General features: G+C 48.1%; 1 protein-coding gene across 2 annotated transcripts in view; it reads right to left on the bottom strand.

The window, feature by feature from the left end:
* Nucleotides 1–12,575, bottom strand: part of LOC138566182 (deoxyribonuclease gamma-like) — an 83,430-nt gene extending 70,855 nt beyond the window's left edge. For both annotated transcript variants that reach the window (XM_069643217.1, XM_069643218.1), the window contains exon 1: nucleotides 12,464–12,575. The gene's annotated coding sequence lies outside the window, so the exon portion shown is untranslated. The remainder of the gene's footprint in view (nucleotides 1–12,463) is intronic.
* Nucleotides 12,576–12,799: the final 224 nt, after the last annotated feature.

Here is a 12,799-nt window from a genome sequence, read left to right as displayed (position 1 = left end):
ACACAGCAGATCAGATGGCCCCCGCCCACAGAGTTGTGGCGTGGAGGTCCGGAATGTGTGCCAGTACGTTGCGACAGGCACCCTTATTTCCAGACACTTGTAATGAGGCCCATTATCAGGAAGTAGAAATACAGCTGCAATAGCGTGCCATCCAGTGGCCCCAAAGTCACCACCGGAAGTGAAAACAACAAAAGGCCAGACCATCAAAGTTACTGCTCAACCCAAAACATTGCCTTAATTGGCCCCCTGCCTATACCTCAGCCTGTCACGCAAGCATGTTACGCCTCTGGGAAGAGGAATCAGACTTCTGAGAAAGCGCAGTGTGCCGTGGGGCACCCATGAGGACGTTTCCAACCAATGCGTGCCACCGCTAGCACATTTGTCTCTTTGTTCAGGGATGGGTTAAGGCGGAGTGGAAGGAGTACAAAGAAAAAAGGTGCTGCAACACTTTGTAGCTCCCAACAAGTCCACCCGCTCACCAGCTTGGGAAATGGTGTGGCCTCTGTCTTGCCACTGACGCCCCTCTCATACATGCAGGACTTGAGTTATGTGTTTCTGCCATTGTTCTTGAAAACTTCAGGACTGGGCCAAGGAGTCTAGGAGGGTTCAATCACTCTTGAGTCCAGCATCTTGGTGATCCGAGGCTTGATGTGACCTCTAACCTTTTCTGACATTATGTTTGCTTCATGATGTAAGGCTTGGAGTCAGGCAGTAAAAGGAGAGGACGCTGTTGAAAGAATTCTTTAAAGCCCTCTCGTTGCCTGGATGTCAGATGAGAAGTAAGTTTCACTCCTTCCACTGATCCATCTGCATGACGGCCCTTAAGGAGGTCTTAGAGAGCCCGACTCTCTCTCCCTCCTGATTTTAGAGTGTCATTAGCAGGTCTTCCTCACACCCTAGAAAAGCTCAACCCCATTGACATGGGACATAGTTAATGTAATTGTTGGTAGTATGGTTACTTTTAATATTTTGTTGAAGCAAATTTGAGATAAAAATATAACACTTGCTCATATTAGAGAGATCTGTCAGGTTCAGACAGCAGGCATGTCCCTTAGGTTAAGCCGCTCTTCCAAACTGCTTCTTGTGATCCATTTAGGAAGGCCTAGGAGTATGGACACTTCTCTAAAATGGAAGCAGACAGCATATGTATGAGCAGTGAATGACTCCGCCCCAGCCCAAGCAGCCTTCAAGAGACTAGGCTACTATCACGGCAGGGGTTGGGTGGGACAACGAGGGAACTCAATAGTGGGTGAAAGCATACTCCGCTCTTTTCCAGTCCTGTTACTTCTAAGCATCACGTGTTGATGCTTGCACACTCACGCAGTAGCTTGCTTACATGGAGGTCTTATAGCTCAATATGCGTCATCTATGACATCATTCTACCTGGCAAAATACAAAACCTATCAAGGGAAGTGATTGGTGAAGGGAACATATCGACTTATAGAATATATAAGGGTCAGTGCTTCATTGGCTACCCCTTGTCTGTAGGGCACGCCTTGAACTACCTCTAAACACATATAGTACTGATCATAGTGAACAAAACATCAGTGGGTTGGCTCCTGTAACTTGGCATGTTAGTTTGTCCTCCAGCCCCACTGGCCTTGAACTTTTAGCTCCTTAGCAGCACGTAGTGAAATGAAACCCAGGTGTGCATCAGACTACTCCCCATTGCCCCAAGAAGTCAATCATCTGTCATCGTTAGGCCATCAGCCAAAGTCTTCCGTTTTAGTTGACCTGCTCACTGTTCTGGAACATTCAATGGAATGTGAGCACACCACTATCTTAGCTTAAAGCTCTAATGAAAAGCCTTTGTTTTCGACTTCTGAGTCACGTGTGAAAAGACCACAAATTTGTCAATTTCAGCCATCTATTTACTGCTATTTGATTTAATTATGTAGAGTGTTGTTGCTCCTCTTGGCCTCTAGAGATTTACTCATTCTATCTCATAAGAACTTTATTCACCTTTAATTGACCAGCAATTTGGCTCTCATAGATGTTTTCGTCTTCTTGCATCTATAAAGAATTTCCCACATTCATAGCTTATCCATGTACTCCCTTTGTGCTTTGCACTTATCCCTCAAAATAGCACCTTTGCTCTGAGCCAACCTTGGCTTTCTGCATCTTTGATTGTTCAATACTTGCCATTCATAATTATTCACTCCTTTACTTAATCTGAGAGAAATATGTCTGACGTCCATGGCTTATCCTCTTGAACTCATTGTGTTCCTTGAAGTTGCTTCTTGCTGTGGCATCCTTGATTCTGAGCCAAGCAAATGCCCTTTCAGCTCTGCAGCCTTTCTTCGCTTTTTTCAGTTAGCTTGTTGATTCTCTACACAATGCCACCGTCCATTTTCTTAACATGGCTGCATTACTCGCGTTGTATTTCCTACTTTAGCAAGCTTCTACGTTGTCTTATCTACCTTACGTTTCTGCATATATACATCTACTACATCTCTTGTCACTTATTTTATCCATGTATATGGTTTTCTTCACCACAATGCAGCTTTTGGAGGTGGGATCTGGACTCGTCCACATGTCTTTTGCGGCCTGTTGGAAGCAAAAAGCTGGAGTAGGGAACTCTTGGTTGGGGCTTTTGACCCACTGCTCTCCTCCCTTGGTCCGTTGCTCTACTCCAGTAGGTTTGCCTTTGTCCCGGGGGCTCTGCTCATACTCGTGTTCCCCCTTGCTCAAAGTGTGTGTCTCTGGTCTGTACTTTATCTGTGTGAGAGGAGCCAATGGGTGTCAGATGCATGCACTTAAAGTCAAGGGACTGGTTTTGCCTGACCCCATTAGCGGGACATGTCCAGTACCATGTATGAGTTTTTGTATTGTTACTCTCCGTCACCCTCTTCCTCGGCCCAGTGTTTGTGTAAAAAGGGGGGTGGTTGGAACCTCGAGAATCCTAAAAATTGGGACGGGTTAGATGAAAAAAAGGGGGGGATTACAGTCACTCACCATCCCCTGCCTCTCCCCCACTCCCGGAAGACCCCTCACCCAGGTGATCCTCCAGCACTGGGCCACCCCCAGGAACTGAATCCAAAAGTGATGGCCGTTTCCTGGCCACCTGGATGACAAGTCCCTGAGGACTAGCGGGTGAGACACCCTTTGGTTTCTGACAATGGGTACATTTGATACGGTTGTCTGAGTGCATGATGTCTCTCATACGTTCTATGCAGTATTGGGATGATACCAGGTGTGACACACACAGCGCTCTCTTGCTGTTCTACGAATATGTCGGAGGTGAAGGGCAGGCGCTCTAGATGACGTGTACATCAGACTCTCTGCACTAGCTTTTATTTCCTAAAGGGAAGCATCATAGAAAGGAGTGGATTAAAGGATCCTTTGATCTCCTTTCTGGGCCCCCTGTGAGGGGATACCACTTGATTTAGTCAAGGAAGGATGAGACGAGTGCAACCTCTGATGTGGTGGACTGTGTGCTGGGACTGGGAAAGAATATGGCTGGAACCATGCATCAGGAAAAAGGCCCAATGAAGGCAAGTCCAACCCTTGTCAAAGAGAGTTAGGACCGAACGCCTGCTGGGGTTGGTCTCCAGGGGGTCCAGTTGTTCTTAATAATGGGGCACAGATTGGATGTCAAGAGGATTGGCCCCCTCAATGCCATCAGACATAGGAAGTGACGATGTGACTTTTGGGGATACCTAAAGGGTTTTCCATGTCAATGGGATTGAGCTTTTCTAGGGTGTGAGGAAGACCTGCTAATGACACTCTAAAATCAGGAGGGAGAGAGAGTCGGGCTCTCTAAGACCTCCTTAAGGGCAGTCATGCAGATGGATCAGTGGAAGGAGTGAAACTTACTTCTCATCTGACATCCAGGCAATGAGAGGGCTTTAAAGAATTCTTTCAACAGCGTCCTCTCCTTTTACTGCCTGACTCCAAGCCTTACATCAATTCATAGAAAGTGTCATTGATAAAAGAATTCTCTGTGCGTACAGTCCATGTATTTATATTTCTAAACCATTTCGTATAGCCTGCGAGGCACTTCACGTGGCTTCGTGGCGCTGGGGTCTAATAGAGGGGAGCGCACACCCGAGGGGAAGAAGCAGGCCTTCATTTTGTGTTGAAATGAGTTGACTAAAGGGGTGGAATGAATAGAACGCGGGAGAGAGTTCCAGAGGGTGGGTGGGAGCACAGAGAACGCCCGTGTTTAGACTTCTGCACCCTTGAAGAGGGCGCCGGACTGAACGTGGGTCTGCTGTCGTGGATGGCACAGCGTCTTAGCGTTTATCCTGCTCTGAGGCCGCTTACAGCGCTGGCGGCGAGGAAGCACTTTAAGGGGCGCTAAAAAAACCGGGGCACAGACCGGATTTCCTTCTCTCAGTTACACCCATTAAGAAAAGCAATCAAAAGTGCACAGAGACAGGCAGCGGCCATGTAAGTGCCCGCAGCTGCGCTCCGCTGCAGGCAATTTCCGGTCCACGTTGTCATGGTTTGAATGCACGCACGTCGGTATGATCAGGGATATGGTCGGCCTGGGAGGAAAACTGCCTCACGCACGAATTAAACGTGTCCCACGGTCACACATGGATATTAGCCCCGCTCGTGACAGACTGAGCGTCCGGAGGTGAGCCAGGCTTTGCCCTCCACCTGCAGGCGAAATAGAGGGGCAGGGCGCCTTAGTGGGGGGTGTGGGGGCGGACCTCAGCAGAAACGCATTAGCTGGTCCCAGTCAGGACCGGTTCTTGGCCCGGGCAGAGCGGGCCCACAGGTAAATGGCTCAGGAGGAGGGCGCGGGAAGGGGCCCACCCTGCGTGCCGCTCTCTGCTGGCTTGTGGATGGTTGGGTGCATTGGGAACATGCAAGCAAAGGAATGCATGTCCCAAACTCAGCGTCACACACCCGGTGCAGTGCCCCTCATGCTTTGCTTTGACAGCCTTTCAACTGGGGCCATTTATAAGTGAAGGCTCATTTAACAAGCCATTGTTTGTAGACAGTATGCGCTTAACATTTCAGTGTTAAGAATTGAACATGGGGAGTTTTTATTTAGCAGGCCAGAACAAGTATCAGTTAGCTGACCAGACCTAGGCATTCTGCAAAGGGAATACACCTGCCACACAGAAAAAGTTGTAACCTATTTTCTTTATTTGCATGTCTCTTTATTTGACAAAGCAAAACTTTTATTTTGTTGTATATTACTTCTTAATTGCATGTGGCGCATGCCTGGGAAGGTTAAGTGTAATTTTCTTGCTTGAGGATTCTAGTGGCTGCTTTGGGACATGGGCTAAATGCATCCGCTTAGCATCAAAGGTCTTTTAATTTTTTTAATAAGCCAACCACTGCCTTGCGCATACCAGATGGCGCAACCAAACAAGTTGCCGGAAATTTGTACATGCCCGAGGCCAGACGCCTTTTCTACACTGCCACCCCATGATTTTCACTAGCTGCTGGCCAGCACTAATAAGAGACCTGTTTATCAAATATACAGATCGGTGATCACTGTTATATTCGAGTAATGCTCTGTGTTTTAATGCAAAGCAGACAGGAACCCTTGTTGGTGCTATTTCTCCTCTTCCCCGCTCTCATAGGGGTATTTTGAATGAGTGCAATAGGAGTGTACCAGACTGTCCATCTTGGAAAGATAACCTTCTATCAGAAAAAAATTAATATGGTTGGTCTATGATTGCCCCTTGCGAAATACAAGTGAGGTGGTATGAACAGAATACCCGCAACACAGGGCCAGGTCAGTGGGCCCTCAGACCCCGGCACGCTGGTCACACCAGTGTGCCAATATGGACAGTTTGAAACTGCATTCAGGCAAAGACTTCCCCAAGAGCAGATGACAGGAAAACCATTTACTTGGGCAGCAACAGCTGTGCTTTCACATCAGATTTCTTCTGTAAAGTACTTGAATTACAATTAAATGAAAGCAGCTTCATTTATATAGCAATTATTTATTCATATTGAGGGGTATATTGGGAGTGATGAGGTCCTGGGTGTTATTGTTAAAAAAAAAAATCAATGCCAATAAAAACAACGTTAACAATTATTTAAAAAAGTCTTTCGATGTAACAACGTTGTGCCTTATAGTCCGGGGACTGTTGTTCCATGTACTCGCCTCCACAACCTGACCAGAGTAAATAAATAATGATCCCCGATCTCTTGAACACAGGAGGCGCGCGCAGCATGCGGCTGACTGGGGAGAGGTTCCCGTCTGTTTGCGTCTGAATTCAGAAATGGGGGGGAGGGGGTATAGGGCGGGCAGGCCACCCCATCCTGTGCCCTTCTCACGGGTTGAGAGGGTGCTAACTGACAGGCAGCAGGAGGGCAGCCTGCATCTCAAAGGAGGACTTAAAAGGCGTCAACAAACGACTCACTGTAGTGTGAGAGGTGTTTCTCATGGACCAAAGAACAACAGCGGCAAGTTTCGTTCTAGCACTTCCTGGCAGATCCTGACCCCTTCTAAGAGCGGATTGACATACTATCTCCCTTATCACGCATCTTCAGAAGCTATCGACCTCAGGGGAAAAATGAAGGGCTGAGTCGGGCAGGATTTAAAGTGACAATCGGGCGCCTCAGGGAAGATCATAACGTCCTGCCCTGTTATACTCCCGTACATTTACACACAGGCCTGCCTGACCCTGTCCCCACAAAGTGCCTGACTTGCCCATGCCGGGCGCATCGCGGCACGAAATCGAGGCTGAACCTCGATTTCACTAGAAGGAACCGCCGGCAGGCGGATCGCCGGCCAATCCGAAGGCCATACTAAGGCCTGTTGTGTGCCTGTTTGGAGCCACAGGAGCCAGGGGCCATAAACTCTGCCCGTGCTGCTCCAGGTAAGCCAGTGTTGCCACATGCATAACACCACCTGCTGTCTAGAAGCGTCTAATTCACAACGCATTACTTACGCTCTTGTCTACTAATGCTGCCACCCCACACGGCTGCACATGTCTATGCTGTCCTTGCCTATAATGTGCCACTTGGATACGTCGCATTTCATCTCCTGACACAGACTGCAATGCCCGCCCAATTGCCATTTTGTACCTAGAAGACTTTATACTGTGCCTAGTAAATTGTGTTGCACTACTGTTGGCTGCCTAATTGTGCCATTTTGCATCTAGATGCCCCTGTACTGCACCTATCCTCTTGCTAAATTTGATTCTAGGTACCCATGAACCTATGCATTTAAATTTGCGTCCCATTGCGTTGCTAATGTATCGATTCATGTTTGCATGATCTGATCTACACCCGTACCCACTATAACTACCATAGCTGTGTCCACGCACTTAGACCCTAGTTTTCTTGGTGCTACTTATACCCAGGTGCTCATGGTTCACCTCAGTGCGTCGTGCCTTATGGTCGCTAACGGACCACTTTAACTGTGTTGTGCCTTATGGTCGCTAACGGACCACTTTAACTGTGTTGCGCCTTATGGTCGCTAACGGACCATTTTAACTGTGTGGTGCCTTATGGTCGCTAACGGACCACTTTAACTTGTGTTGTGCCTTGTGGTCGGTAACGGACCACTTTAACTGTACTGTGCCTTATGGTCGCTAATTGGACCACCTTGATTGTGTTGTGCCCTATCATCATTAACAGACCATGCACTCTAGCCCATACTGTGCTTCGTGAATATCACGCCCTTTATCACTAGGCGCAGCCCCAGCTTCAACTAGCCACCTGCACTACACTTTTGCGCCACACTAGCCAGACATCTCAGCCAAACAAGGGAAGTAAAGTGCATCAGCGGACCACACCAACTACCATGTGCAGTAACTTGACCTCCCTGACCCTCCTAGCTACAATCATGACCTTTGCTACCCTCAGCTCTCGTCCCCCCATTGATAGAAACTTGAGACTCAGGGCAAGGCTACCTTGCATTTACGAACCTAAAAGAAACAGTACTAACAATACTGCTAGATTCCCATCTATACAGACACACATGGATAAGCAAACCCTAGCTACGACACCTTTAACTCCAACCCTAACTCCTACTCACCTCTACCAAAAGATACGCCAGAGTCAAAATAAGCATACAGACACACTTGCAAGTCATCCTATTCCCAAGAACACCCTATCACTTACTGGATCCCTTATCAATGCCAGATCCATGGTAGCCCATGAAATTGAAATTGCTGACATACTGAACAACAGCAGCATTGACTTCCTTGCCGTAACAGAAACCTGGCTTCACGAGGCAGCAGGACCTTCACTGATGTTAGCCATACCTGACAATTACCAGATCCACAGAGTAGACAGACCCAATGCTAAAGGCGGTGGCCTAGCAATCATCGCGAAAACCACCTTGCCTATCCGACTCACCACCTCACACCCCTGCACTTCCTGCGAAGTACTCTCAGCAAAAATGCAACTCTCCAATAACCGCACGCTAGCCATTCACCTGATCTACAGGCCCCCAGGTCCCCTGGGAACCTTTGAAGATGACATTACTACCCTCATAGCGAACAATACCCAAAAACACTCGCAAACGCTGCTGATGGGCGACTTCAACATCGGCTTCAATGAGCCAGGCAATAAAAATGCCCTTTCTATAACAGCCATCCTAAATGACCAAGGCCTTACCCAAAAAATTCTCTCCCCCACACATGCCAAAGGCAGAACCCTTGACTGGGTCTCAGAACTCAACTGTAACATAGTCATCACTTCCATCACCCCTCAACTATGGACTGACCACTTTCTAATAAATTTCACTGCCACACTTGACCTCCCCAGCCCCAAGACTATCAAAATGATACCACCACTCCCTACCAGAAGTAAAAAAGATATTACTACAGAAAAACTTATCCCCCTCCTCCTGCCCACTATCAACGGTCTAAAGGACAACACCGACCCAGACACACTAGTAGACACCTTTAACAAAGCTATGTCTCACGCACTAGACACCATTGCACCTGCAAAACTACGCAAAGCTAAGCAAGAAGCCCACCTCAACGCCTGGTTCACCCCCCAGCTTAAGGACCTTAGAAAGCAGAAACGAAAACTCCAAACCATCTGGCGTAATTCGCCCACTAACGACAACAAAGCCAAGCTAACCCAAGCTACAAAACATTACAAGTCTGAAATTATCAACACCAAAAAAAACGTATTCAATGACAGAATTACCAATGCCAAATCGAATACCAAGGAACTATTTGCCATCCTCCGGGAAATGGAATCCCCTATCCAACCATCTGACACGGTCCCAAAGGACAAGATATGGTGCACTAATATACAGAATGCCCTATCAAACAAAATCTCCACCCTCCAACTTAAAATAATGAACAAAAAAGACACCCTCTCTCTTACTGATCAACAACTGCCTCCAGTAACTGAACCTACCACTATCCCCCCTTTTAGCTTTAAACCCATCTCCATCATCGACACTGAAAAGGCCATCCTCTCACTGAAGCCCTCTAACTGTAAGGGCGACAGCTGCCCAGCTCAAATAATAAAGGACGCTGCCAGAGACTTAGCCCCTTTCATCTCAAAGCTTATTAACTCATCCTTCAAATCTAACACAGTGCCAGCCAACTTAAAAGAATCCTGGGTCCTCCCCCTCCTCAAAAATCAAACCCTCGATCCTTCTATCCCGACTAACTATAGGCCCATTACCACGGTACCCTTCCTACTAAAAATTATCGACAGAGTAGCCTATCTCCAAATTCAAGAGTACCTAGAAGCTAATCATCTACTAGGCTCGCGCCAATCGGGCTTCCGCCCTCTCCATGGCACGGAAACTGCCCTGATAGATCTCAAAACCAAAATGGAGGAATTTAAGGATAATGGGAAAACAGCGCTGCTACTCTTACTGGACTTGTCAGCAGCTTTTGATCTGGTGGACCATGCAGTCTTATGCAACCACCTCAAGCTGGCTGCCAACTTCACAGGAGATGCTATAGCATGGGTCCAATCCTTTCTAGCCAACCGGACTATGAGAGTGTTCTCCTCCACCACCTGTGCTGACCCCATCCAAATCACATGTGGAGTCCCACAGGGCTCCTGTGTCTCACCCACTATGTACAATATCTTCACCAAGCCATTGTTCGACAAGTTGGACAGACTGGGCGTCACCTACACTAATTACGCAGATGACACCCAGATCCTCATACCCCTTTCGGGCAACTATGAAGTGGACTTGGCTCTGGTGAATAAAATTTACATCCTCATTCAAGCATGGATGGCCACACATGGCCTCTGCCTGAACGACGATAAAACTGAAATCCTGCTCCTTGGTTCAGACCACAAACTATCCAAACTCACCCCGGACTACACCTCATTTAACATTGATAACAATACTATTAAGGTTATGCGCGAGGTCAAAACGCTGGGTTTTTACCTCGACTCAGCCCTCACCCTCAAAAAGCAAGTGAATTCCCTCGCCTCCTCAACCACCTACACGTGTAAACTCATCCATGCCGCCAGACCCTTCCTGTCCAGTGCTAGCTGCCTCACCTTGGCCAATGCCCTTGTCATGTCCAGACTCGACTATTGCAACGCCCTATACTCAGGTGCCAACATGTCGGTCACTGACAAACTCCAGAGATTGCAAAATAACGCTCTTAGAGCAGCTCTGAGCATCCCACGCAGAGAACATATCTCCAAACACCGGTTAGAAGCCCATTGGCTAAAGATAAAGGACAGAATTCTACTTAAAACTATTTCCCTCACTTCTAAATCCCTCAACATTCAAGCACCCCACTACCTAGCGGAAAGAATCAACTGGAGACCCTCTAACCGACTGACGAGATCCGCCAACACCTTCCTACTGGAAGTCCCCAGATTCAAACTTACCACAGCGGGCGGTGCTAGTTTCCCAGTTAGAGCTGCACAATCATGGAACACACTCCCACCCGACCTTAGATGCCCTTTACCCTACACAAGATTCAGATCCTACGCTCTCAAATGGCTGCACAACAACGACATGCAACGACCCTCACCCTAGTGGAAACGGCACAACCTGTTAAAATGTTGTTCTTATGCGCTTAAACTTGATATTTTATATGCATTGTATCACCCACTGTAAGCAATCATTGTTTTTCTGTAATAGCCTGTGTCAGGCACTGTAACTAAGTTTCGAGTCCTCTTGTACTGCTGCGCCCAGATGCCCACGGGCTCGGAGCGCATTACCAAATAAACAAACAAACAAACAAACAGGGAAGATGTGGTAGTATAGTTACTGAACACCGCCCAACGTTATTCCTGCCACCCCTTAACATTCCAGCCCCTCTCTTCCAGAGAGACATGAACTCGCCGAGCTGTCACTCGGTGCAGAGACGCACCGCGGCGGCTCCTGACACTCTGATGGGAGTGTCGCCGCTCTGCGCGGTGACCCCACCTCGCTGCCCCGTGAAGTGAGTGTCTTGAACCCCGGGTTCGAGTTCCAGCACTCCCTGTGACACATTTCCAAGCGGGCAATCACTCAGCTCAGCGGCCCTCTAATCGCATACGGGGTGATTAAAGCGTGGCGGTAGTGGTAATATTGCACGTAATACCACTCCAACAAACGTCACGTTTCGTTACTGCAACTCTACATGTACCCATGGATTCGTGTGGGTGAAATATCCCCGATACAAAAGCATTGCTGTAGGCAAGGCTATATTACCGCATATGAGATTACCGGACGCGGTAATCCGCACATGCGGTAATATGGCATTTCCACATGGGGTCATGTAAAAACCCAAAGTGGGTAATAGATGAAACGTCCACATGGCCCGCCAAGTGACCGTATGCAGTAATGCTAATACCGCATGCGGCAAAGCTAAACGTGTTGGGCGGTATTACTAAATGTAATACCGTGCAACTCACACGGGTCCCAGTAGCCTCTGTCACCCACTAATAAGCACATTAGAGGATCTTGTGGGCATCACTTTAGCTGCCAATCAGGGGATACGATAGGCAGGCAAAAGAAAGCCATTACATGACCGTGACATCATACAATCGCCGTGACAGACGGACCCTACCTGTATGACAACAGCAGACCCTTGGACGGGCCTGCGACCACGAAGCTCTTGTCCCGGGTCTAGGCTCGATGTTAGCGAATTTGAAATCCACATTTCCGTTTTTCGTAGTTTTTTGCCTGGCATTAATGCGACGTAAAGGACCGCGGCGGGAGAGGGGCACCGCTGGAGGTTTACGGAGGTCAATTAGAATAAAATACATGTTTCTGTTGCTTGTGGGACAAGATAGCGCCCACTTCAAACGATGGCGCCCTTTCTCGAGCCCACCCGAAGAACTGGAGCGTGGGCTTCAGTAGCTGGTAAGTTAGCTCAGTAAACTGAGCGCCTGCTCCTGCAAACTGTGAAACACCAGGCGTACATTTTTGAAATCACGCGGCTGGTTCTTCAAATACGCTTTCTTTTAAATAAAAAAAACAATATATATATATGTATAGTTAACCTAGTCTGAAGGCAGGTGCGCAGCCGAGCACCCCCTTTGCAGGCACTGCACCTGGCAGGGACGTGCACGCCAATATTATAGCAGAATATCCCAGCAATTAATATCGGCTTACCTGTAGCTCCTCGCCTGATTCTAGCTCCTGACTGACGCCGCTGATGCCTCTCCTGTTAGACCTCGCGAAATGTGTCCGGGCAAAGGAGGCAGGCGGTATTATTGCCTCTCCCGCCACCCCTCCCCCAGCGCCCCCTCCTCTGGTCACCAGGAGCCGGAAAAACTGGCTTTCCTTTGAAGACTCCGCGCCAATCAGCGCCGGGCAGAGTTTAAGTTCAAGGGAACAACTCCGCATCTTTAAAAATACAATCGCTTGAGCGGGAAACTGGCCTCAGGCGAGAATTACACCTGTTTTCAGATTAAAAAACCAGCACTAACCAGCAGCACGAGCTTGCAG

This window comes from Ambystoma mexicanum, chromosome 2p (assembly GCF_040938575.1).
Source record: "Ambystoma mexicanum isolate Mex_15411 chromosome 2p, UKY_AmexF1_1, whole genome shotgun sequence".
Taxonomy (NCBI): domain Eukaryota; kingdom Metazoa; phylum Chordata; class Amphibia; order Caudata; family Ambystomatidae; genus Ambystoma; species Ambystoma mexicanum.
The sequence above is the reverse complement of the archived record's forward strand: the minus strand, read 5'-3'. Positions and strand labels throughout refer to the sequence as shown.